A 25,300-nucleotide genomic window follows, 5' to 3' on the forward strand; every position below is an offset into this window, starting at 1 on the left:
GGACTGTGTTTCAGCCCTGACATTGCCACAGTAACAATTGCAATACCAAGATCCTCAAACTGATTTGCAGATTTTCCTGAATTATTCTAGTGGGCCACTCAATTAGTCTCTTTTGCTGAACTAAATCCAGGGCAGAAACAGAAATGGCTATTAGTCTTGCATGGGTCCAACTTGCTATAGGGAAAAGATGGTTTTCTCATGTTAGTTTTAAATAAGTTCCTAATTTTAATACAAAACTCCTGTGGACTGAAATATATATACAGTTGCTCTAAATTTTCTCCTACAGTAGTAACACTTTAGCATGGACACCCATGACCAAAAAGAAAAAAGAAAAAGGTAAGTTCAGATGCATTTTTAGTGTCCTCTATGAAAACATCTTCCTGTATTAGTCAGCCTTTAATGCCAATGCCCACCTCAACTTGAAACAAGTCTGTGCACTGCAGAATTTCTTCCAGCAACATTTATCTGTGCCTGTTGCCTGTGATAGCGTCACATGAAGTTGGGAAGAGAACAATTGTGAAGTGACAGATTATATGGGCGGGATGGGTTGTATAGGAAAACACAAAGATAAAGGTTCAGAGAAAAATATTTTAATAAAGATCAGTTGTATATTTGAACAAAGGTTAAAATTCCATCTATTTAAAAATTATCTAAGTATTGCACTGGTGGATTGTACTTTATTCCCTTAAACAAGTTTCAGTGATAAGGCATATAGTCTGAATGCTGCTGTTTGGATGATGTTTTCTAGAGGCATCCACTGGTAGAACTAGTCTTCCATACTTACAGGGAAGGCAGTGTCCTACTATCAATAACAACAGAAGTATCAACATGCACATCCTGCCTTCCTAAAAAGGCTCATGGTGGCTCTTCCATATCCTTCTAGTTGCCATGTGGTCCTTGGGCACATGCCAGCTCTCTCATGCTCAGTGATTTTACCTGTACCCTCTGCCATAGAGATGAGCAGAATCAGTACAGGCAGAACTGTAAACACATTCAGAATAGGCTTGTGATACGAATTCTGCCAGGGGATGCCTCTTCTGCCTGCGTAGGGTCATCACCCACCTCTGCCTGAGCCACAGAGTGACTCCTGTCTTGGCTAGGCAGAGCCACCCCATCTCTCTGTAGATCTGCCACACAGCAGTTTGTCCCTCTGGTGCAGTAACTATGAGTATTAGGCTATATATCTGAGACAAGGGAAGCCAGCTGGTAAGTCTTCTGGATTAATGGTGTGTTCTTGGCCAGGAACAAATTGGCTTTAACTCTTTGACAGATTCCCAGGAAGCAAGGCTGCCTAGGAGGCACCAAGAGGTTGGCTCTTTGTCCGGGGCTGGCTGAACCGACTTCTGAAATTCTGCCACTGATTCCTGCTCCAAAAGGTAGCAACTACCTTGCCACAGGTCCCCAGGTTTATGTAGGCCCAAACTGGCTTTATGTTCCCAGCAGTGCCCAGAGAAATCCAGGCTGGGTCCAACACTGAGCCCCTCCTAGGCTCCACCAATGACTGACTGCATTCAAGGCAATCCACCTGTCAGCTGCCTGCAGCCTAAGCGTTCCCATTTTAGGCTGGCAAAGGGTACAGCAGTGTGTGCCAAAGACGAGGAGTGAGAGTAGGGAGGCCCTTGTAGAGAGCTCTGTTTCCCTACCCGCCTGCCGTCTCTCCTACTGGCCCTGCTCAGTCTAGCCTCCCTGCAGCAGCCTTGCCCCACTTGGAAAGAGCCCAGACAGCTTGCTTCTTTCCCTAGCAGAACATGCTCTGCATGGCTTCACCAGTCAACCGGGTGCCGGATGGTATTCAAAATACCTGGGAGAGGAGGGAGAGCCTAAAAGCTGAATTTTTAAATACTGTAGAAGACAAGAGGTGGGGCCAGGTCCAATTCGTGGCATGGAGAAATATACCCTTCTCGTTTTCACGTTTCCAGCCAGTCTAATCCGAACCCCCCCCCCGACCCCCCTTTACGGGCAGGGAAAGGGGGCGGCCATTGGTTAACCCTTATTCCCCTCTTTCTGTGGTGGGCCCTTTTGCAGTCAGTATCCCGGTGGTGCAGAGCCGGGAGAGATATCCTGCTTCAGTCGTGCAAGGGAGCCGAGAGCGCTTCTGCTCGCGCTTCCTGATGCTTCGCGCGCTCTCTAGCTCTAGCTCGGGTTGCGGCGCGAGCTGGAGCCGGAGACAGGCATCTAGTCTTCCTACCGCGGTGCCTAGAGGGAAACGGCTCGTGGCGGAGGGCAAGTCGGTAGAGCCACATGAGCCGCCTCTCCCTTGTTTACTCCCGTTGTGGGGCCTCTTGGCCTTAATGCTCCCCGCTGGGCCACCCAAGAGAAACGAAACGGGGGAGCGGACTGGGTGGAATCCCCCGGGGAGAAGGGAGGTGAGTTCTTGGAAGCAGCTGCAGTCCAAACGTTCTTTTGTGCTGTTCGCAGAGAGGGATTAGTGGGCAAGAAAAGGCTTTTCTATCTTTCTCTCTCCCCACCACGGACCACACTGGGGAAGCGGCTAGAACGGCGCTTTATTCGCATTGTGTGGTGGAGAAAATGGGGCACAGCGAGGAGCGCGTCTCCCAGTGAGAGCAAAAGGTAGACTGCTCTTTCCTCTGCCTCTCTACCAATCTCCCACTACTGTCCAACACCCCCCACCACCCCGAAAGATCAGCACAAGCAGCAAGTGAGGTGATAAAACAACCCTTTCCTGCAGGAACAGCCACCTCTGCTCACTTGCTTTCTCAGGGCCTTTCAAGCTATAGTGCAAGTTGGCCATCCTTGATTTGGCAGAAAACAATTTAATCGATTTAGGTGCCACCCGACTCCAAACGATTCTGAGCGGCTCACAGTACAACAAAAGAATAAAATACAATAAAATTTTTAAAAAGATAACAAAGCAAATTAAAACACACACACACAAGATGGCGAATCTGGCCAACAACAAAACTCACAAGGGGCTCCAACCACCTTAGCCCAAACCCTGGGAGAAGAGCCAGGTCTTCATGGTGGGAGCCACCTCGATCTCAGGGGGAAATTCATTCCAGAGGGTAGGCCGTTTGATGGAGAAGGTGTTCCTTCTGGGTCCTGAAAGATGACACTGTTTAATTGAAGGGACCTGAAGTGTGTCAGCCCTGCTGGCTCATACTGGCTGGGCAGAGACCATGGGAGATAGATGGTTCCTGAAATTATCATGTCATGTAGGGCTTTATAGTTTATAACCAGAGCTTTGAATCACACCCAAAAGCAGACTGGTAACCAGTGCAACTCATGGAGCAGAGGTCTCATATGGGCATACTGAGGCATGCCCATCATTGCCTTCAGTGCAACATTTTGAACCAGTTGAAGCTTCTGAGTGGTCTTCAAAGGCAGCGCCATGTAGAGCATGTTACAGTAATCAAGCCATGAGCTGACTAGGGCATGAGTGACTGAAGGGCCTCCCGATCCTGGAAGCGGCGCAAATAATGCCCCAGATGAAGCTGTACAAAGGCCTTCTTGGCCACATCTACCACCTGCTCATGGAGTAGGAGCTGTGAGTCTAAGAAGACCCCCAGACTATTTACTGATTGGGGAAGTACAACCCCACCCAAGGTCAAAGTTGCAATCTCCCTGGATTTAGGAAGCCCTAACAACCACAGCCACTTGGTCTTGTAGGATTGAGTGGAAGATGGTTCCTCCCCATCTAAGCCTGCACAGCCTCCAGACACCAGGACAGGACTTCGACAGCCTCACTTGGCCAGCCTATAGTCAAGATATTAATTGGGTATCATCAGCATACTTACGATATCGAACCCCAAACTAGTGGATGACCTTACTTAGCAGCTTCATGTAGATGTTGAACAGGAGTGGAGAAAGCACGGAGCCCTGAGGCAGCCCATAAAAGAGGGGTCTAGGGAATGACCTCTTCCTGCGACCAACAACAACTGGAACCAGTCCTGCAGGAAGGAAGAGAACTACAGAAGAACAGTGCCACCAGCTCCCAACCCCAGAGCCTATCCAGAAGTATTCCATGGTCGAGGGTATTGAAAGCCCCCGAGAGATTAAGAAGCACAAGGATGGACGCACCATCTCCATCCAGGCTTTGCCACAGGTCATCAACAAACGCAAGACAACTGGCATGAAACTTGCTGTCACATTGCCAATCCTTATTCTGCCTCTGTTCTTAGTCACTGAACTTCTCTCCAAAATAATGTCTTACAAAGCTTAATAGATTTTCCATACCTTGAGGCTGTCCTTGGAGAGTATCCAAAGAGATTGAGAAATACTTGCTAAGAACTACTTAAGCCTGTACGATAAAAGTAGCATCACAGGGACACAGCAAAAAAAAAAAGAAAAAAAAAGAACATGTTCCTGCCACAGTTAGGTGCTGGTGGGGACAGAACCTCTGAAAGGATTTCAGAGAAAGAGCAACTGAGAAAAGCCCGTGGATATCCCACTGTCTGTCACTTCTGGCTCACATGCTTTCTTTCAGTAGCTCCACTTTTGCAAGCTATCCAGAGAGAGGGCAGAGGCAGGAGCAACCATTGCCCCTTCTTGTTCACCCTTCCCTTTTGATGTGGCACATGCCCAATTTACCACCCCTTGGTGTGGTGCTGGTGAGTGCCTCACTGGGCTCAAATCTTTTATCTTTGAGGAAAGACATCTCCTTGCATTTGATATGTGGACTTCCCTGTTCCAAGACTTAGGTGGCCTTTTAAGTTCTGTTATCAAGTGAAGTCTTTTTTTTTAAGTGTATTATTTCTTAGGTAAACTTACTGACTCTTAGTTAAATTTCTTTATGTTCTTTTTGATACTACATTTAAGGGTTTTTGTGTTTCAATCATTACCCTGTTTATGTTTGGAAGCTGATTTGAACAACTGAGTACAAAGCAGAAGTATAGCATTAGACAAATATGTCTGTGTTATGTTTTTAAGCTGATATTATACAGAAAACAGATTTACAGCCTTCCCAGATGACCTAGTTATTCAAGCTCTGATCCAGCCAATGGCACAGGAATTTGGGGGTTAGGATATCTATTGAAGAATGGGTAGAATATAAATACAAGTCACCAACAGGAACTGGGTTGAGGGACTGCTTCTCTCTGGTAACATCTACTCATGGGGTCATTGGGTCCCAGAGGAGTCCTGTCCACTAGGAAGTGTCATTTAGTGGGTCTAGGAAAAGAGCCTTTTCTGTCACGGCACCTACCCTTTTGAATATCATCCCCCCTGGAGACTGGATTGGCCCCGACACTACTGTTTTTTTGTAAGGCCTTGCAGTTGTGGCTTTGTCCCCAGGCTTGGGGATCCTGGTGTGCTGCAGAACCTGTGCAGTGGCTACACTGAATGTTGCTGATTGTTATAATACCTCTGCTGCTGATTATGTGATACGGTTTTTAATGCTTTTAATGCTTTTATATTGCATTCTTTTTTGTTTTGTTTTTAACTGTTGTAAGCTGCGAGTTTAATCCTTGGGAGAAGAGCAATGACAAATCTCGATAAAATACTTAAGAGCAGAGACATCACACTGATAACAAAGGTCCGCATAGTTAAAGCAATGGTGTTCCCTGGAGTAACATATGGCTGTGAGAGCTGGACCATAAGGAAGGCTGAGAGAAGGAAGATCGATGCTTTGGAACTGTGGTGTTGGAGGAAAATTCTGAGAGTGCCTTGGACTGCAAGAAGATCAAACCAGTCCATCCTCCAGGAAATCAAGCCAGACTGCTCACTGGAGGGAATGATATTAAAGGCAAAACTGAAATACTTTGGCCACATAATGAGAAGACAGGACACCCTGGAGAAGATGCTGATGCTAGGGAGAGTGGAGGGCAAAAGGAAGAGGGGCCGACCAAGGGCAAGGTGGACGGATGATATTCTAGAGGTGACGGACTCGTCCCTGGGGGAGCTGGGGGTGTTGACGACCGACAGGAAGCTCTGGGGTGGGCTGGTCCATGAAGTCACGAAGAGTCGGAAGCAACTAAACAAATAAACAGCAACAAAAAGCTGCGAGTTGGATGGTTATATAAATGGAGGCCATAAATAAATAAATAAATAATTTATTTATTAGGTTTTATCCCTCCTTTATTTACACAACTCAAGGCAGCATACAGTACATAGTGCTGCCACCATCTGTTTCCCACACAGTAACAACACCCCTGTGAGGTGAGTTGGGTTGAGACAGAACGACTGGTCCAAAGTCACCCAGCCAGTTTTCATGCCTAACTGGAGACTAGAACTCACAGTCTCTCAGTTTCTAGGCCCATACCTTAACCACTACACCAAACTGGGTCTTGATAAACATGTCTTCTCCTGCTGGACACCTGTCATCTCACTTTCCTCTGTATTTAGTTGATGTACTGTTAGTGATACGCAGCAAGTGAAAGCTGAATATCCTAAACTCTTCTGGGGTGACATGGATAGGACAGGTTATAAATGCTGCAGTGGCTTGTTATTTTGACCTTCCTAGTTCTGGGACTGCTGTGGATCACAAGGGCACACAGTTTTATATAAGTGTACTCTTTTTCTGCACTGTCCATGACTGTGCCTTACTGCTGTCATTCTGCTAACTTATCAGTCATAGTGGTACCTTATCTGCTCCTAATCTTGCATCAGGGTTTCCACTGAATCATATGATTCCTCAGATGGTGAATCTTCAGTATAGGATCTCCAAATTTTAGCATCCATCTTTGCACTGCTTCTGAAAACTACATCTAAATTCTGTCAGATTAAAACTGATGAAATGCTTAAACTAGTTGTAGATGATCCTCATTATACAAACCAATCTGTCAAACAAATGTTCATGCCTTCCAAAAAGTTGCAGTGGGGCAGGGGTGGTGGTAACATTCTTGAAGATTCGTGGGTTACATTTTCCATTCTGTGAGTATACCCGACCAACTATTAATAGGAATATTATTGGACTTTGGACTATTAATAGGAATCTATAATTAGACTTTGGACACCTGATATATGGAGCAAGCAACTCCTTAGTTTTTTTTATAGAGCATGTTGGCAACCTAGGAAATTCAAAATAAAATTTTGTATGGTGTGATTGGAAGAAATCACCCTTACCTCCACTAACTCCTCAATTTCTGAAAAAGAGTGTGTTCTGCTCCTCATTCCTAGTACTTTTGGGAAACTGGTTTTTATTGTCAAGGAAAATCCCTTATTTGCAGCAGCAGCAGCAGCATAGTGATTATTATGATTTTTAAATTCAGGGAGTCCAACTTTTTGGATTGGTGGCTGCATGATCTATAGAGATATTTCAGAGCCCCCCTTCTTTAGAGAACTGGGGAAGTGAACTTGATTACATACAAGCCCACACACACATACATGCAGACACACATTTATTTGTTATCACATCTCTCTACATCCTACCTTCAAAATATTTTGAGTTGCATTTATGAAAGAGGAGAAACAATGTCTTCCGCCTGTTCTGCCCAGTGATAATGCTTGCAGATGAAAGCATTCCCATAATGGAAAATCAGTGAGCAATTCCCACCATTCCCTCATCTCTTGCCTTCTAGTGATAGTGGGTAGAATGCAAATAAACACTGAAATGAGAAGGATAATTCAGCAGCATCTGGAACAGAAGAAAAAAAGTGAAGAGGTCAGGAGTAGTTGCAGTTGTGAGGTGTGCGTGTGAGAGAAGTAATAGGGAAGTTCCTGATCACATTAGTTCTTCACTGCCACAACTGACAGTATACTGGCACATCTCCAAAGTGCAGTGGCAGTTTTGGAAGGGTTCTGGGGATCATACTCAAGACTTTTGGAGGGCTGTGTGTGTATAGTAACATGCACATAAGCTTTGTTTCAGATGGAGATGAGAAACAGGTTAGGCCAAAGACTTTCCCAACCTGCTTCACTTTAGATGCCAGCTGGGAATTATGCATTGAATATGTCTGCAGGGCACCAAAAATTGGGATCGATCAAGAGCTTCTGTTACATTTGATCACCCTATTTTCAGTATTACGAGAGGTTCAACTTCTTTCAGTCTATTCTAACGTTCCCAGTTATGGCCCTTGCTTTCTCCCACATTGAGATTCTGGTGTTGCAGTGCCAATCTTTTGAAAAGATATCCACAGACTTGCCTGTTGTCTGCTGAGATAGGCTAGTTTGGTCCATGTCGCACACACAAAAAGTGTGTGTGTGTGTGTGTGTGTGTGTGAAGGGTTGGGGGTGGGAAGAGAGAGTACATACTTAAAATGTTCTCCTAGCTATTGCCAGGAAGGAAGTCAGAGATGTGAACTTTGTTGCTGGGAAATTTGGTCTAGTCTCATTTGCAATGACAAGTCTTCATGGCAAAGCTGACCCCTGCTCCTAGGGCAGCTCCATTAAATATGTGTTTTATGAGCTCTTTATAAACCTTCTCTTTGTAGCTGATGCAGGATTGTTCTTGGGATCTGTAGGCCATTTGGAGCACAATGCTAATTGGGTTTTTAGTGATGGAGCTACCCAGATTGCCTTCTTACTAACATGACCTGCCTGGTCTTGTTTGAATATAAATGTGAATACTTACACACACACACATGCACATCCTGACTTTGGCAGGGAGCATTATTCTCTATTGCTTGTACCCTCTTTCCTTATACCATGGAGCCCTACTAAGTCAGTGAATAAACCATAAACCACCCATCTTGCAGATACTGTTCACCGTATGGCAAGGGCCAGATGTTAACAGTCATGTTTGTTTATTGCTTTTATTTCCTCTCAGTTCCAGTAAGTTGTCCTGCCCAAGTAGCTCATGATTAGGCAGCAAGAAGCCTCTAATCTTGCCAATCTGATTTACTGTCATTGAAAATAGCTACTTCCTGTTAGCAGGCACAGGCTTGGGAACATAGTTCTGTACCACAGAGTTGTCCCGCCATATGTACCTCCTTTCCTGGCAATTTCACCAGCCACTTAAATGTTGGTTAGGCAGGGCAGTGAGATGAAATGGCATGCCAGTGGCTGGGTGGGTGGCATTGGCATAGAAAAGGCAATGAAGAGAGGCAAGGAGACTTATAAGGGGGCAGAAAGAGATCAGGGGAGCAAGAAACTGCATAAAACTGTCCAGAAGAATTTTAGGGCCCTGCAGAAGGGGGAAGGCAACAGCTTGGGTGTGAAAGTCAAGCAGTAGGCAGGACAAAGACTTGCAGAGAGTATGTTGTACAGGCTGGAAGAAGTCCACAGTCTGCCCCTGACCCTCTGCAAACACACTATGCATCCTTTTACTCCCCCAAAGGTTTTGGCAGTTAATCAAAGGAAGGACTGCCAGGAAGTCAGCAGTTATCAGCCTTTCCTTCTTACAGAAAAGGAATGAGAGCAGAGCTACCTTGTCCATGCCCCCCTTGAAGCCCAGAAGTTTTGCCAGGGATATTCTTATTCATTAAACTAGGGAGGGCCAGAAGGGCATTGGCCAGACCGAGAGCCACCTGAGAAACTTGGGCATCCCCTGTTCAGACCGGGAGGTGCCTGGGAGTGAGAGGCTCCCACTGTGAGGCTGCTGGGTTGTGCGTTAATCAAATTTCCTCTCCTCTTCACCATTCACCAATTGCCATCTTTTCAAGCCAGGGTTACTTTGTCTGGTTTTGTCTTCATGATCTGGAAAAAGGCTGTGCATGAACTCTGAGGCTTTTTTGCTGAGCTTAGGCTAGAACTTTTCACTGAAGGGTATAGACTTAGTGTTATATGTACAATCGTTTTGTGCATGTTTGGGGGTGGTTATTCATTCACTTTTGATGTGTTTCCTATTCTCACCTTGTGCTCAGATTTATTATAGTCTAGGGGATATTGCATTTTTTGAACAAAGTCCTATATTTTATGCCAGGAAAGATGCACTATAGTTCTTAGTTGGAAAACTCCTATCTCCTGGAGAAAGGATGAGGGCCATGATTGCAAAAATACCATAGTTCATCTGTCAGGCATAATTAGTGACATAATTTCTCAGAGAGAGCACGTCTATTTCCCCCTTTGTTAATTTACATTCCATTAGTTGCTCAAACATGCCATACCATGTTGTAAATTGCTTTTTTTGGAGGATAAGAAGAAACATTCTCCTCTTTGGATTTCCTAAGACATACTCGGTATCAAACAATCTGATGTTAAGCAAATTCAGTGAGGACATTAGCTATTAGCTGTGACAGCTAAATGGAGCTTCCATGTTTAGAGTAAGCATATTTAAGAACACCAGTTGTAAGGGATTGGGCACACAATAGGAGAGAGCTGTTGGCCTTCATGATTGTTTGAATGATCTGATTGAGTTCTGTTGGAAATATAACACTGAATTAATCAGATGTATATGTTCTTAAGGGGGTGCATCCCATCTGCTGTAGTGTTCAAATGCACCAGCAACTCAGATCTGGTACTCTGCTGTAACAATGAGGAGAACAAGTCTGGATTTAATAATGAGTCATTGAGTGCACATCTGTTCCTGTGCAGAAGGTACATCAACATTTTATTTTCAAAGGACAGGGGAACAATGGAATCACCTGCAGAGTTATCTGACCCAAAGGAAAAACTCATCTTGTATCTTGTATCTCCACTGCAGTTTTATAAATGCAAATGTTTGTGTGTGTGGAATGGGTTTGTGTGTGAGAAAGAGAATGGTTGGCATATGCAGGTGGGATATCATCCCTAAAAGGAGAATTAACAGAGGCTGTACAAACATACTTTAAAGGTTTCTTTGGACCTCTTACAAGCTCAGCCCCTCTCTGTCTTCATTAAAGCACACCTGTCTTTTTTCAGACTTTCACACAAGCCTGGGGAAAAAATGCCACTATTTTTAAGGAATCAGTTAACATTAACTGTAGGAGTACAGCAGTATTAGTCCTTGGTAGCTAAAAATCAGGAGTCTGGAGCACCTTTTCTGACTAACACATTTTAAAAAAAAGCATCAGCTTTCATGAGCTATAGCTCATATTATCACTCTATGCCTCTGGTGAAGTGAGCAACAGCTCACAAAAGCTTTGGCCTAATCAAACGTGTTAGTTGACAAACATGCTACTGGGATCCCTCTGAATCAATGTGTCTCTTAAAAGCAGCCACAGTTTTTTCTCAGGCTTTCATGGAATCTTAAAAAATGGCAGGCTGCTTTAATGAAGAGCAAGGAAATGCTGCCTTCATGCCAGGTCCAACCCTGCTTTGCTTTTGGAGAGCAGACAAAGTCAGCTAAGTGCTGCCATTAAATAAAGTGAAGCTTAAAAAAACAGTGAAGACTCTCCACAGCCTGAGTGTGGGAAAAGCTTTATTTTTTCTTGAGAGGATAGAGTAAGGAAATCAATTTTTTTACTTACACTTTTCAACCTTTCTATGGTGCAGAATCTCATGGCAAAGGAGCCACATAGAAGAGGAGGAGCAACAAGAGATACAATTTGGCAGCAACCTTTGGAGAGATTGCTCAGATGACTGAAAAAAGGAATTGCTTTAATAAAAAGCAGAGATGTATGGTGCTCATGTGAAGCCTGAAGCGCTTCTTCTGAATCATATTTGAAGCATGCACAGCCTTACCTCACACATCTGGTTGTAGAATTCTGGAAACTTTTGCCCAGATAGCTGGAAGGGGTTCAGATCTGGAGAATGCTGCTCTATCTCATGGTTGCCTCATTTGCTCACATGTAGCAACCAAATCTTAGAAGGGAGCATAAATCTGTTTTCATATCCCCTCCCCTTTGACCTTTCCTTAGCCAATAATGTTTATCTCTTTCAGACACACATCCATTCCTATCCCCCATATGCCAACATTACTACCACCACTATATTTGACTCAAAACAACATTGACTGGAGTAGGATATAGCTCTACCCTGCATCAGTCAACAGCTTGTTATTTTTCATACTCATATTCCATCCAGATTTACATCCTGCCTGGTTTGCTGAATGTAGCCTGTGAATATTTTCTTCTACTGGTTCATTCTTTCCTGCTCAGTTTTCCAGATAATATAACAAGGGACTAGGTTATTCAAGTGACTAATGCACCACCACATAGATACCATGCCCTAGTGATGTGCCTCATAGCAAAGACTAGAAAAGCAGAAAAAGATATTCTCTTTATTTTTTCTTTTTCAGGACAGCAGTCAGCAGCTGCCAGATTGTATCACATTTCCCTGTTATCATCTGGCAGGATATCAAGTACTATGACACAAGTTAAAACAGCTTTTGTCATGTTGGTTAAAATTCCTGGTAGTTGCAATCCCCATGTTTCTGGAGGGTGGGAGCTGGGGACGCTTAGGTTAAGGAAATGGAATTTAGGGCCACAAAATATCTCTTGAGAGGCAACATGAGTTTTGAGGATTTTTAAGATAATCTAGTGGGGTTGACAGATATCTTATGACTCAAAATTACTTTTCAAACTGGCCATTTTTTTCAGAAATAAAAAACTAAGGGTAGAAATGGATGTGTTAAGCATCTGGATGTTTTCTACCTTCAACTAGCAGGCAAAATAGAACTGTCCCAACCATCTGGAAGCAAGCAGTTGTACTGTACATCCTCCTCTTTAAAAACACTCTGTGAATTCAGAAGGTGGTGAATCAGGAGTTCCAGTAGGTGATGGCAAATGAGTGATCTCTAACTGTATTTCATGGATGGATGAGATTATTTTTAAACATATTTTAGTTTGGTTTCAGGACTGATTTTGGCACTGATATCTTAAGGTGTCCTGTTGGATGACTTCTGTTAGGAGAAAAATAGTGGGAAGATTATCCTGTTTATCTCCTTTGCTTTCTCTGTAGCTTTTGATACTATTAATCATGGTATCATTGTGATCATGTGGGTTGAGAGTGGAAAATGAAGGGTAGGTTTCAGTAGGTATGATTGAAGGATGTTTCTGCTCAGACTCTTGGTACTGTATTTTGGAGTTCTACCTTGACTTCTTTTCCCTCCCTCCCTCTCTCTCTCTCTCTCTAGGAATTTGGATGATACTCAGTTCTGTTTTTCTTCCAAGTCAGGTGAGACAGAACTATTGAAGACGGAGGATTCTTGAGACTTGGTCATTATGGTTGGATGTCCTGGATGGAATTGCATTTTTCATAAAAGGGCAAATGTGCCATTGAGGGTAGACTTAGACCAAGCTTTGTCAGTAAAGCCATACATAGGGTGGAATGCCTTCAATTAACTTGGGTTAATTTGCTACTTGCACCCATAGTGACATCACGGTGATTTATGGTCTTACAATCACCTGGTTCAAGAACTCCATTGGTTTATATGTAATGTATCTTTGAAGGTGATATTGAAGCTTTATTGAATACCTCTTTACTTCTGGCTCTCATTTAGGATGTCTGTATTTTTAAATGTCTTGGGGCCAAAGTAACTGAAGATGTACTCACTCATATACTAGCCTGCATTTAAATGTTCTGCTAGGGACTTTCTCCAGCTGCCTTTTTATTCTTTAAGACTAGTGGTAGCAGGATAGGGTGTTTTTCATTACCCCAATTACAAGCCTCTGTGTAAACAGTGGTAAACTGTGTCATCTATCAGGACCCAGCCAGTGTGCCTTCTCTGTTGTAGCACCTGCCCTTTGGATTGAGGTCCTCCCTGAAATCCATGTGGCTCTCACCCTGTTTGCATTGCTAAAGCCTTGAAGACCTGGTGATTCTTCTAGGCCCTGGGTTGAGATGGATGGGATCCCTTGTTGAATGTGTCTTTGTTATTTTTGTTTCTGGCTTTATTTAGTGACTGGATCCCATTTTATTTTGATTTGTACTGGTTTCTTATGGTATTATATTGTGAGTCTCCATGAGCCAGTTGGAGTTGGGTGGTACCTAGATTTAATTAAACAAACAAACAAGAGGCCTACCTGGCATCCATAATGCTGCAATCTTTTCCACACCAGGGAAATTTGCATTTACTTTTATTATTATGCATCTAGATTATTATTATTATTTTAACTCTACTTTTAAATATTGCACAGGCTGAATTATTCATTTTTATTATAAGTTTGCAATATTAATTCTGACTGCACATTGCCTTGAAATCTGAACAGCATAAATGATAAACTAAGTTAACAGGTTAACTTTCTCTCTTTTGCAAGCCAATTATTCTGACAATTTTTCTTGCTTATTTTGAATTGAGACAGTTGGGGCTTCTTAACATTTCACACAGTATTTGATACTGATGCATATGGATCCATAGACAGCTTTAATGGTATTTACTTACATACTTCAGGGATCAGCAGCCAAATCAGGGCTACTGGTAAAGGAGTGTGGCAGGGCTGTATACTCTCACCCTGCCTATTCAACTTGTACGCAGAACACATCATGCGACATGCTGGGCTTGATGAATCCAAGGCTGGGGTTAAACTCGCTGGAAGGAACATTAACAATCTCAGATATGCAGATGATACCACTCTGATGGCTGAAAGTGAGGAGGAACTGAGGAGCCTTATGATGAAGGTGAAAGAAGAAAGTGCAAAAGCTGGGTTGCAGCTAAACCTCAAAAAAACCAAGATTATAGCAACCAGCTTGATTGACAACTGGCAAATGGAGGGAGAAAGCATAGAGGCAGTGACAGACTTTGTATTTCTAGGCACAGAGATTACTGCAGATACTGACTGCAGCCAGGAAATCAGAAGACATTTAATTCTTGGGAGGAGAGCAATGACAAATCTCGATAAAATAGTTGAGAGCAGAGACATCACACTGACAACAAAGGTCCGCATAGTTAAAGCAATGGTGTTCCCCGTAGTAACATATGGCTGTGAGAGCTGGACCATAGGGAAGGCTGAGCGAAGGAAGATAGATGCTTTGGAACTGTGATGTTGGAGGAAAATTCTGAGAGTGTCTTGGACTGCAAGAAGATCAAATCAGTCCATACTCCAGGAAATAAAGCCAGACTGCTCACTTGAAGGAATGATATTAAAGGCAAAACTGAAGTACTTTGGCCACATAATGAGGAGACAGGACACCCTGGAGAAGATGCTGATGCTAGGGAGAGTGGAAGGCAAAAGGAAGAGGGGCCGACCAAGGACAAGATGGATGACATTCTAGAGGTGACGGATTTGACCTTGGGGGAGCTGGGGGTGGCGACAACTGACAGGAAGCTCTGGTGTGGGCTGATCCATGAAGTCACAAAGAGTCAGAAGCAACTGAACGAATAAACAACAATATATATACATATTTAATGTGCCATACAAAATAATTTGGTCATATGTCATGCCTTAGATCCCTCTCACTGTTTAGATAGGATCGTATCTGGTATATCAGCATCAACTGATAACATGTGCTCCTTGCCATGGAGACCAATATTGGTTTCATATATGTTTGATCCTTGAGGAAGATTGAACCTCACAGAGTCAGGCAGAAGAATTGTGCTATTTTATAAGGATTAAGCATTCATTAGTACATTATCCAACTCATATCCAGATGGATTGGAGAAGCATATAAATTATAGCAAAAAAACTAACAGATCAATTTAGAACATTCAGTACCTCCCCTGGATTAGATAAAAAGAAAATATAAATCTGGGTTTCATTGGATGAGTGTCATCTGGCAGAATCCTGAATAACCTTCCCCATCAGTTTTATGGGGATATTAAAAAAACACATGGATAAAATAAATGCAGGAAACCAAGGAGTAGTTTGTTAGCACAGGGATAGAGAACCTTTGAGGGATCAGGGCTGCAACTCAGACTCCCAGTCTTCTGGAGGACTGCAGGCTGTGCAGTGACCTGGTGATTGATTCTGGGTTTGGGGGTGGGATGAAAGTGAAATGGAAGTGGAGGCAAACTAATACATTTTTCATTCTAAATGTCTCCCACATGCCTCCAAATTGTACTGCTCACATTTGACAATTTTACAATCTCAGGGTGCTGGGGGACTATATAGGGGCCAGGCTGCCCATCACAGCCTTTGCACTATCTTCTGGAAAAAAATCTACTTAATAAAACATGACCCCAACTCATGTTTATTGATGATTTCAATGAATTGTTTGGTGCACTTCTTTGTTCATGTTTATGTACTTCACCCAAGTCTGTTTGGATTGGGATGGGCTATAATATTATAAAATAAATAATATAAAGACTGTATATTCTGGACTTGAACTGATTTCTACAAAATAAAATGCACATCTGTGATTTGCATCATCTTGGCTGCTTACTTTGGTTCTCAGATTGCAAGATGGAATAACAGATTGGTGGGAGGTTGCACAGAATTGCAAAACACTACATATTGAAAGGTATTATCTTTAAATATATTAAACTTGAGTTGACTAGTTTGTCCAGAGATCTGTTTGACAATGGAGATGCTGAAGCAATGTCACGGCTTTTCCAAAATGATTTGATAATACTTTCTGTTAGCAGAGCTGTAACTCCTTGCCCAGGTTTGACACTCCAGAGAAACTGGTAATACGGGTTGGGGCATATGTAATATTACAAACAAGCAAAAGTCCCCACATTTCAGAGTTGTCCAGTCAGTGATAACACATGGAAATGGCTTATTTCTTTTCACATGTGGTCCAGATCTGGTCCAAAGCCTTTAAAACCCATGAAGTAGAATAGGCAATCTTACCCTTCTGGACTCCATTTCCCATCAGCTCCAGTTAATGTAGCCAGTGGTAAAGCAACTGTGGTAGCTGTCATCCAAAACATCTGTAGAGTGCCAAGCTGCTTAACCCTACTGTAAGATGAATCCCTTAGCACAGCCTTTCTCAACCTTCTGACCCTGGAGGAACCCTTGAAATATTTTTCAGGCCTTGGAGAACCCCTGCACATTTGGGCTCAAATATAGGCCAGAAGTTACAAAAGTATTATATTCATTTCATGGGTAGGCCAGTATATAAGCATTAACAGTGTTCTTCAACTGAAAATAAAGAATAAAACGTACCTCTTTAATGTTAAGTTGCCCGAATTTGAAATAATTTTTTAAATAAATCACGATGTCCCAGGGAACCCCTAGTGACCTCTTGCAGAACCCTAGGGCGCCATGGAACCCTGCCTTAGCATTTCCATGTTATCCGCATGGAAAATATTGTATCCAACCACAATTGGACAAAAACTCTGCCATCTCTTAGCTAATGAAGCATTTCTCTGATACCAATCTTGGGATTCCAGTTCTCAGCCAAAATTCAACCCTGGCAACAACAGGACTGGAGGAATGAGCATGGGGGAAACTGACATCAGTTAAATTGGAGAACATAATTCCTTGCATTTCAGCTAACTCCACCCCTGCTGTGGTAGTAGACTGTTTCACAGTAACCTTGATAATGAGTGTGTGTAGGGAGTCATCTTGGAAATCTTGAAGTTATGCGAATGAAACAAGCTTCTAGGCAGGCTCAGTACTTTTTCCTCCTTTCTGAGTAATCCCAGTCACTCCTTCGCTTTTCTCTCTCACCTCTCTCCTTAGAGATTAAACACTGGCAGCCTTTCTCCAGGGCTGTTGGCCACATTTTGCTGTTCTGGTGTTTTTTGATGAATCGGGTCTCTGGGAGTACTCGTAGAAGTAGTAGAATGCCACCCGCTCTCTGGTTCATGCCATTGGTGTTGCCATGGTGACCCCCTCCTACCTGCCACAACAACTTTTCCAGTAAACCCCCTGCAGAAATCTGGGCTTCCCGACAGTCCCGCCCTCGGGCTGCATAGTGGATGGCGGGCTGGGAAAGAGGCTGGAGGGTTTATTTATATATTTGTGCTGTTAACCCTTGACAGGCTGAAATGGAGAAGAAGGATGGTTGGTCTGCTGTAGAGGTCTTTTGGTGATAAAACAGGGATGGCCCCACTGTGTGCCTAAGAACTCAGGTTTTGTGAAGGAAAGGCAATCTCCGCTTCAAGCTCTGATTGCGGTTATAATTCTGGAATAACTCCCAGCCCTCCCAGATCCATTTTCATCTATTGCAGTTTCCAAACTCTAACTGTGGTTTTCTGGTCTGTGAGAAAGGAGGAGTCATGCAAAATCAACATAAACCTAAATATAGACATTTAGGTAAATTCAAAACAAATGGGATCAGGCCCTAGCAAAATGGTTCTGCCTTTGGCCGGTCAGGTACAGTCTCTCCCCTTATTTTTATTTATTACATTTATCCAAACTCTTATTCCCAGGGCACAAGAACACCCTTTAATATAAGAAACAATTTTCTTTGTCTAGAAACAGAAAAAGAGGGTAAAATTTAAAAAGTGAAGAGTGGTGTGTATAGCTTTGACTTTCCTTCTCTTTCTCCCTCATTTACCTCTGGTCTTTCCAGGGCAAGTGTGACAGAGTAACCCAACCTCATTTTATAATGTGTGAGTAAGTAAATCAGCAATGTTGGATTCTCTACCAGTTTTAAAGGGACAAACTGTTCCTTATATAGAAGTAGGTGGCTTTTGATTCTGTCTGACTCCATGCCCCACCCCTTTGTGCTAAAACTGGGGGTGCTTTTGCCTGAGAAGTAGAACTGAGAAGTGGAACGTATATATATATTCCTTTTATTGAACTCCCAACAGCCTACTATCTTTCCACAGTCTAACTTACCACCTTTGTTGTCAATCATCTTTCCATAAAATTTTGAAATATAATAGTGAGCATTTACATACATGGGTATATTTCGTATTTAATTTCTATAGATGCACACTGTATATTGATGTACAAACCTAATTTCCTGGAGGTAGATGTAGATGTATCCAGGATATATATATATATATATATATACACACACACACAGACACACACACACACACATATATATATAGTCTCTCTCTCTCTCTCTCTCTCTCTCTCTCTCTCTCTCTCTCTCTCTCCAGGACCCTGTAAATAGGAACTGAAGCTGCAGAAGAGCTGGCTAATAGAGTTGTACTTAAAGTTGAAGGTTTCTGGAGGGCAGCAGGTTGGAGAAGGTGCCCTACAATGCCATGTGCCTCCTTCCCTTCCCTCTAAAGCAGGGATGGCACAGAAATGTAAAGTGCTTTAATTGTTTTCTCTGCGGCGAGGACCACGATGAATAATTGAAAGACCTTTGAGGGGAATTAATTAAAGCTGTTACTGACAGTAAATGGCTTTTCCTAAGATGATCTGTGGCATAATAGAGCAAAGACAGGAGAGGCGGCCGCCTTGGGGCTCGCACTCTTTGCCCTGCCCCTCTAGCAACCCTGATGATCGCAGCTCTGAGTGACCACTAGATAACAGGAAAGAGCATTCTTTATCTCTTTGCTGCCATGTCTATGGTGGTCTGGATTTCGGCAACCCACGAAAGCCCAAGTGCAGAGTCCCCACAGGAAGTGTTAAGAACTGCGAGAGGGAGGGCAGCAGAGCTGCGGCAGCGATCACCAAGTCAGCCATTGCGTGTGCTAGAAGCAGAGTTGTTGGAGGCTCTGGCGGCTTCCCCGAGGATGGCTACTGGCTGCTCTCTTTGTCATGAGTACGGATGGTGAGCAGGAGGAGGCCCCTATCCAGGAGGGAAAATGCATGCGTAGTTTAGAGACTTTGAGCTGTCATTCAAAGAAACCCAGAACAGACCTGCCTTGAGGTTTATCAGTCTGGGTTTTCCCATGCTTCTTCAGTTTGGTAGGATTTTCTGTCTACAATAGCAGTTAAATAAAACACTAGAGACTTTCTCCTTGTCTCGGCGTAGTCTTTGCTTAGCCAGGACACTCTTCCTTTTCTTGCTCTCCTCCTCCTATGTGAAGGAGGTGTAAAAGAAGGAGTGAATATAAATGCCGTATGTTGTCCACAAAATTCCCATCGACCAATAGAGGGCAGCCAAGCTAACATGTGGCTAATGCGTGGCTGCCATCTAGCCTTGAAGGATATGGCTAAGAAAGACTTTTGGGATGACGCATTTGGTGGGGTGGGGGGGCGGGGAGGGCAGGGGGGCGGAAGAGTGATGGTTTGGGAACAGAGCAGAGGAGGTCTTTGCAGGGATCAGGCCCTCTGCTGCTGCAGCGGTGGTGGCCAAAAGCTGTCCTTTGTGCTTCCTCCCGCCTACAGTATTTAAATTGCCCCAGTCTGCGGGGTGGGAAGGCTTGGCACCATAGTGTTCTCCTATTTGGGGGAGGGGGGCATCTGAAAGGTTTGCTCTGAGGCCTGGAGAGCATTCTTTACCACCCTGAAGGCGATGGAAGGAATGTCTGAGCTGTGTGTATGCGTGTGCATGTGTGGGGAATCTCTGTCATGTAAACTACTCAGGCCCACACAACTGGAATGGGTGGGAAGGCACGTCAGGCCTCTGGCTAGGCCTGTAGCTTCCTGCTTCTTTTGTTTGGCTCCACAATGGAACAAGCCCCACGTTGCCTGGTGAAGACAACAGAAAAACCATTGGAGACACTTCACTCCCAGTTACAGTTATTTGTTGCAACACTAAGTGGGCAGGCTACAAGGTCTCCACTTTTGGAGGAGGTTGGGGAGGGAACATTCTTTCTGATGAGGAAACAGTCCAGGCAGTAGGAAGCTGAACTCAGAACTGCTGGCAGGGAACATTCGCCATAGAGTCTTGAATGCAAAAGTCTTGTGGCTCTGGGGCTCTTTTGTCTCCATTTTGTCACTGACTGGATGGAGGAGGAATAATTCCTATAGCTTCACAATGGACATCCTCTTCTGAGCATGGGAATTTTACCACATCTATTTGTCAGAATGCAATAATATCTGATGGGTGGGGCGTTGTTAACTTGGCTCCTAAGGAAAGTGGCTGTAACAGAATAATGACTGATCTAGATATGTAGCAAGCAACCTCCTCTGGGACTGAGCATGCAATTTGGGAATTCTTACCCAGTTCTTGCTCCAGTTCCTGCAGAGCAGCAGAAAAGAAATGCAGTCAGATGTATGTATACATTTCATGGGCAATTGTAAGGATAAGAAACTTCTGGATAGGAATCAGGGCTGGCTTTTTACTGCCATAAAAGCGCAGCGTATCAAGTTAGGACGAGGAGCAAATGTGGGTTTCACGAGTGTTCAGTGAGTGGAATCATCAAGGGATGCAAGCTTTTATGAGAGTACTCCTGATTCTCATGAGCTGTTGGAAATTATTTCATGAGCTTGAGGGATCCCTGATATTTTCTCTGGCTTTTCCTAGCATCTAACCACACACTGCCATGTAAATAAAGTCAAATACCAAATTAGATTAGCACTTTTGTAGCCATCCCAGCAGTACTCGAATGACCTTCATGCAATTTTTTCCCCCTTGCATTCCCAGAAAATGGGATTTCCTCATGGTCTGCAGCTTTGCCAGGAAAATCTCATGCTTCACAGTGCAACATAGCAATCAGGACATAAGAGGGAGCCTGGCTTTTGATTGTTGTTGCCAGTGATCCTGAGGTTTTATTTGACAGATGAGAATGACTGTTCTGGGAAACAAATATGGCCATTTCTCAAGGGGCATCATTACAGCACACCAGTGATTTTATCCCCCAGTCAAGGCTCTGTACTTAGTTCAGTAGTGAAGGCCAGGAGTTGCTCTGTGCTATGGTTAAGCCACAGCCTTCCAGTTGATTTAACTGGGCACAGCCTGCAGAAAAAGTACACTTCATATTCTCCCCAAAAGAAATGTCAAATCAGGATATTTAAAAATAAAATAGTTTTGAAAATTTTAAATCAACTAGCTTCAGCTCTGCTGATAACTGTCCTAGAATCTTCACAGGAGGGGAACTTGGCCAAAAGTTACATTTATAAGCTCCTTATATAATATTTATATAATAGTAATAACAACCAAATACATTTCTTCTCTTAGGAAGCTTCAGTCTTGATGTGGCTCTTCACTATAATATCCCATCTTTCTGAAAGATCTAGGGAGTCTAGATTGTTGTTTGCTGACCTGAATCTCTCTTCTAAATATCTTCTCGGCTTCCCCTGCCTAGCACAGCTTGAATTCTCCAGCTGGAATGCAAGGGAGGCGGGAGACTTGCCTCCTCTCTTTACTGAGGCTCAGACAAGGATTTCCTTTCTTACTGGCCAGGCTGTTTGACTCGTTCTTCTGCCAGCCATTAATAAGCTCTGACAAGCCCAACCATCGGTTTCCTATAAATCAACCCAGTGTTAATGGGTAGGGAGCACAGCCTACAAAGCCCCTTGCTGGTAATTGCTTTGAAAACGGAATAGCTGAGTCCATAGGCAGACTCCTGACAGAGAAGGCACCCAGGGAAGGGAGCTTTCAAGTCTAGAGCAGGGTTCCTCAACCTTGGCAACTCTAAGCTGTGTGGACTTCAAAGCTGGCTGGGGAATTCTGGGAGTTGAAGTCCGCACAGCTTAGGGTTGCCAAGGTTGAGGAACCCTGCTCTAAAGGATCTGAAGCAAATGTGGGTCCTGGAAGTGAGAGGCGTGTAGAATCAGAATTGCAAGGGAGTGAACATAGCCTTTCCTACAAAGGCCCTTCTAGGCTCAGTTTTTTACTCTCAGTTCCAGCAGTGTGCTAAAGATGGGGGGGGGAAGTTCCTTGGGAGGGTGGCAACAAGACATGGACACTTATACAGATTAATCCTTCCATATGCTTGGTCTTGTGCAGACAGACTTTGAGGCAGGCTCTAAAATTCAAACAAAAACTGCAGGAGAGCAACTGGCAGCTGTGTTGCATTAAACCCACATCATCCCTAAGGCAAGTCACTGCAAGTTGATCCAGTGAAGCCAATCCTAGCAATCAGCATTTGGTAAAGAGGAAGGAGAGCTGGGTTTCTTGGAAATGGGTCTACAGGGATCATGCTGAGCTCCTAGATTCTAGTAAGATGATGTAAATTAAGGGATTTTAAAAATGTAAGATGCCTCTAATCCAGCTCAGCCAGATGTTAGCCATATTTTAAATATATTCCCCCTTATGCACGTTTCATTTGGCTCTACCTTTTTCACTTGCCTCTCTGCCAGGACTAAGATGAATTGGACAATAAGGATGTTTCCAGACAGATGGCTCCTATCACTATTAATCAAAAGGCACTGTTCAGCTATTACCTCTTTTCCTTCTTAGATTTTTGCTGATAAGAAAAAAAGGCAGAAGGTCATGAGATCTCTACCTGAATGGAGGACATTGGGGTCTTCCAGAGAATGTAGTTTCAGTGGTAAGGTGAGATGTGTCCTCATTGATAAAATGTTATAGCTTGCAAATGTAAACAATTTCAAAATATCCCTGTGTGGTAGCATTGCATCTATGGATGGGAAAATGCAGTTTTCAGGCCATTTCAAAGGGCAATATACTGCAGTACTGTGCTTCAAGGGCCAGTTTGCTTCCAAATAAATCTAAAAAACAACAGTTTAGGTCCATCTTGAGTGTGTTTTAAATTGGGTACAGAATGATTTGGAGACAGGCTGATCATTGAGAACACAATATCTGGATCTCCTCCCTATAAAATTCCATAAATGAAGCAGAAGCATTGCATAATAATAATAATAATAATAATACTTTTCTGAAGCATCCCAAGTTGTTGTGGGTATCATGGTCTTAAGGAATTCAAATGGGAAGTCCACCTAGTAGCCTTAGTGGTAAGGCATTCAAGATTGCATACGTATTGAAATAAAAATAATAAGTTTTGCTGCCATTCAGTATCCTTGGACAATTCTTCCTTTCCTAGTCATATATAGTAGCTTGATTGGCTGTTTCTCACTTGGCTTAGCAATCATTATTTCCAGCTGGTCTTAACTTTGTTCATGAGGCACATATACATAAGTTTTTATTTAAACCATGAGTTTATGTAGTTTCAGTGGCTTAATTTCTTTGAATTAGTGGTCAACTATGGCACCCATAACACTGCTAAATGATAACTCTCAAAGACAAAAAAAATTAAAAATTATCATGGTCTTTGGGTAGTCAGATTTTGTAAGATCTCTGTTCTTACATAATTGTTTATTTTTTTATGCCCACAATGCAGCAAAAATCACTCAATGTGCTTTTCTCTTGAAAAAAGTTGATAACTTTTGTTTGGATAAATTACCTGACTCTTGATCGTGACTTCACTTGGCTTTGGGTCCCATTCTCTACTGATATATCTATCAGGATATATATCCTGATCTGGCTGCTTACCATGTTCAGCTTCTCTTTCCATCTTACCACACTTATCTGCTAGCACCCAACCATGTTCTGATCACTCTTCTTTTAAGAATTTAAGATAATCCCTGCTGGATCAAGACAAAGACCTATCTAGCCCAGCATTAGTGGCTGATAAAATATACCTAAGAAGCTCATAAGGAGGACATGGGAACAATAGCTTCTTCCTCATTTGCACACTGGCAACTGATATTTAGGATATGCTGCCTTGGATTCTGGGGATATTCCGTAGTTGTATAAACAATAAACCTAGTGGTACATTAGGGTTTCCAAACAGGAATTACCAACATTTAATAATTGATCTATAAAATACACGCAAAATCCGTATTTTATGAGTACAGAACTGTTCGTTCTGTGATCATTTCCCACTATACTGTAAACCATATTCCACTGAATATGATTTAAAAGGAATTATCCTGAGTGATTACATACCTACATATGTACCCATCAGCTATTCCTTTTTATGGTAAGCAGCATTATGCAAAGCATAGAAAAAAATAAGAAATAGCAAGACAAATAAAGTCATGAAGTAAGAAAAAGAGAAAAAGAAATATAGGTTCAGTAAATCTAGTTTGTACAAACATCATTCACCGTACCTCTCCATACTTTTCTGTCATCGTAAACCATCCTTGCTTCCACCAGACCCATAACACCACTTCGTTGCCTTTGGTTCTTTAGACCTCTGACCCTTTTCTTTTCGGGCTTATCATGATCTCTGTCCAACCATAACTTTTCTGGCCTTTCCTTTCCTCTCAACCTATTCATTCTTTCTTCAAGTATTTGTTTTACAGTTTCGTCCTCATTCATACCTTTATGTGACCAAACCACATCAACATACTTATTTCATGTGGGACACAGATTTTGTATTCAGTCCAAGTCCATTCAGTACCCATTTATGCTTGACTCTCTTTCTTCTTGTTTTAACAATGACTCTTCATAAGTAGTATGAAGTCATTGTAGTCATGCCGGCCACATGACCACAGAAGTGTCTACGGACAAACGCCGTAGAACGCCTCTTCGGCTTTGAAACAGAGATGAGCACCGCCCCCTAGAGTCGGACACGACTGGACTTCATGTCAAGGGAAACCTTTACCTTTACCTTCATAAGTGCCCATTCACCCTGCATTCAGCTTACTTCTGTGTTTGTCCTGATATAGCTAACTCTGGCTTCTGTATAATGAGGCAATCAGAAACACATTTTCACTTCTTTTGATGAATGTTCTGCAGGCCCTCTGCAGTTCATTCCTTGCAGTAGACCATATACTACCTGTTTTTCCAGTCCTGCTACCTTTCAAAACATACAGACTAGCATTTTAAGAGCCCTTTTTCACACACCTAGATGTGTTCCAAATGTAGCTGGGATTAGACATTGGCCTCCCTAGAATAGAACTCAGTCTGGCAATATAAATAAATATTATTTATATTTTATATTTATATTACATTTATATTTATA

The sequence above is a fragment of the Candoia aspera genome, chromosome 2, assembly GCF_035149785.1.
Source record: "Candoia aspera isolate rCanAsp1 chromosome 2, rCanAsp1.hap2, whole genome shotgun sequence".
Lineage (NCBI taxonomy): Eukaryota > Metazoa > Chordata > Lepidosauria > Squamata > Boidae > Candoia > Candoia aspera.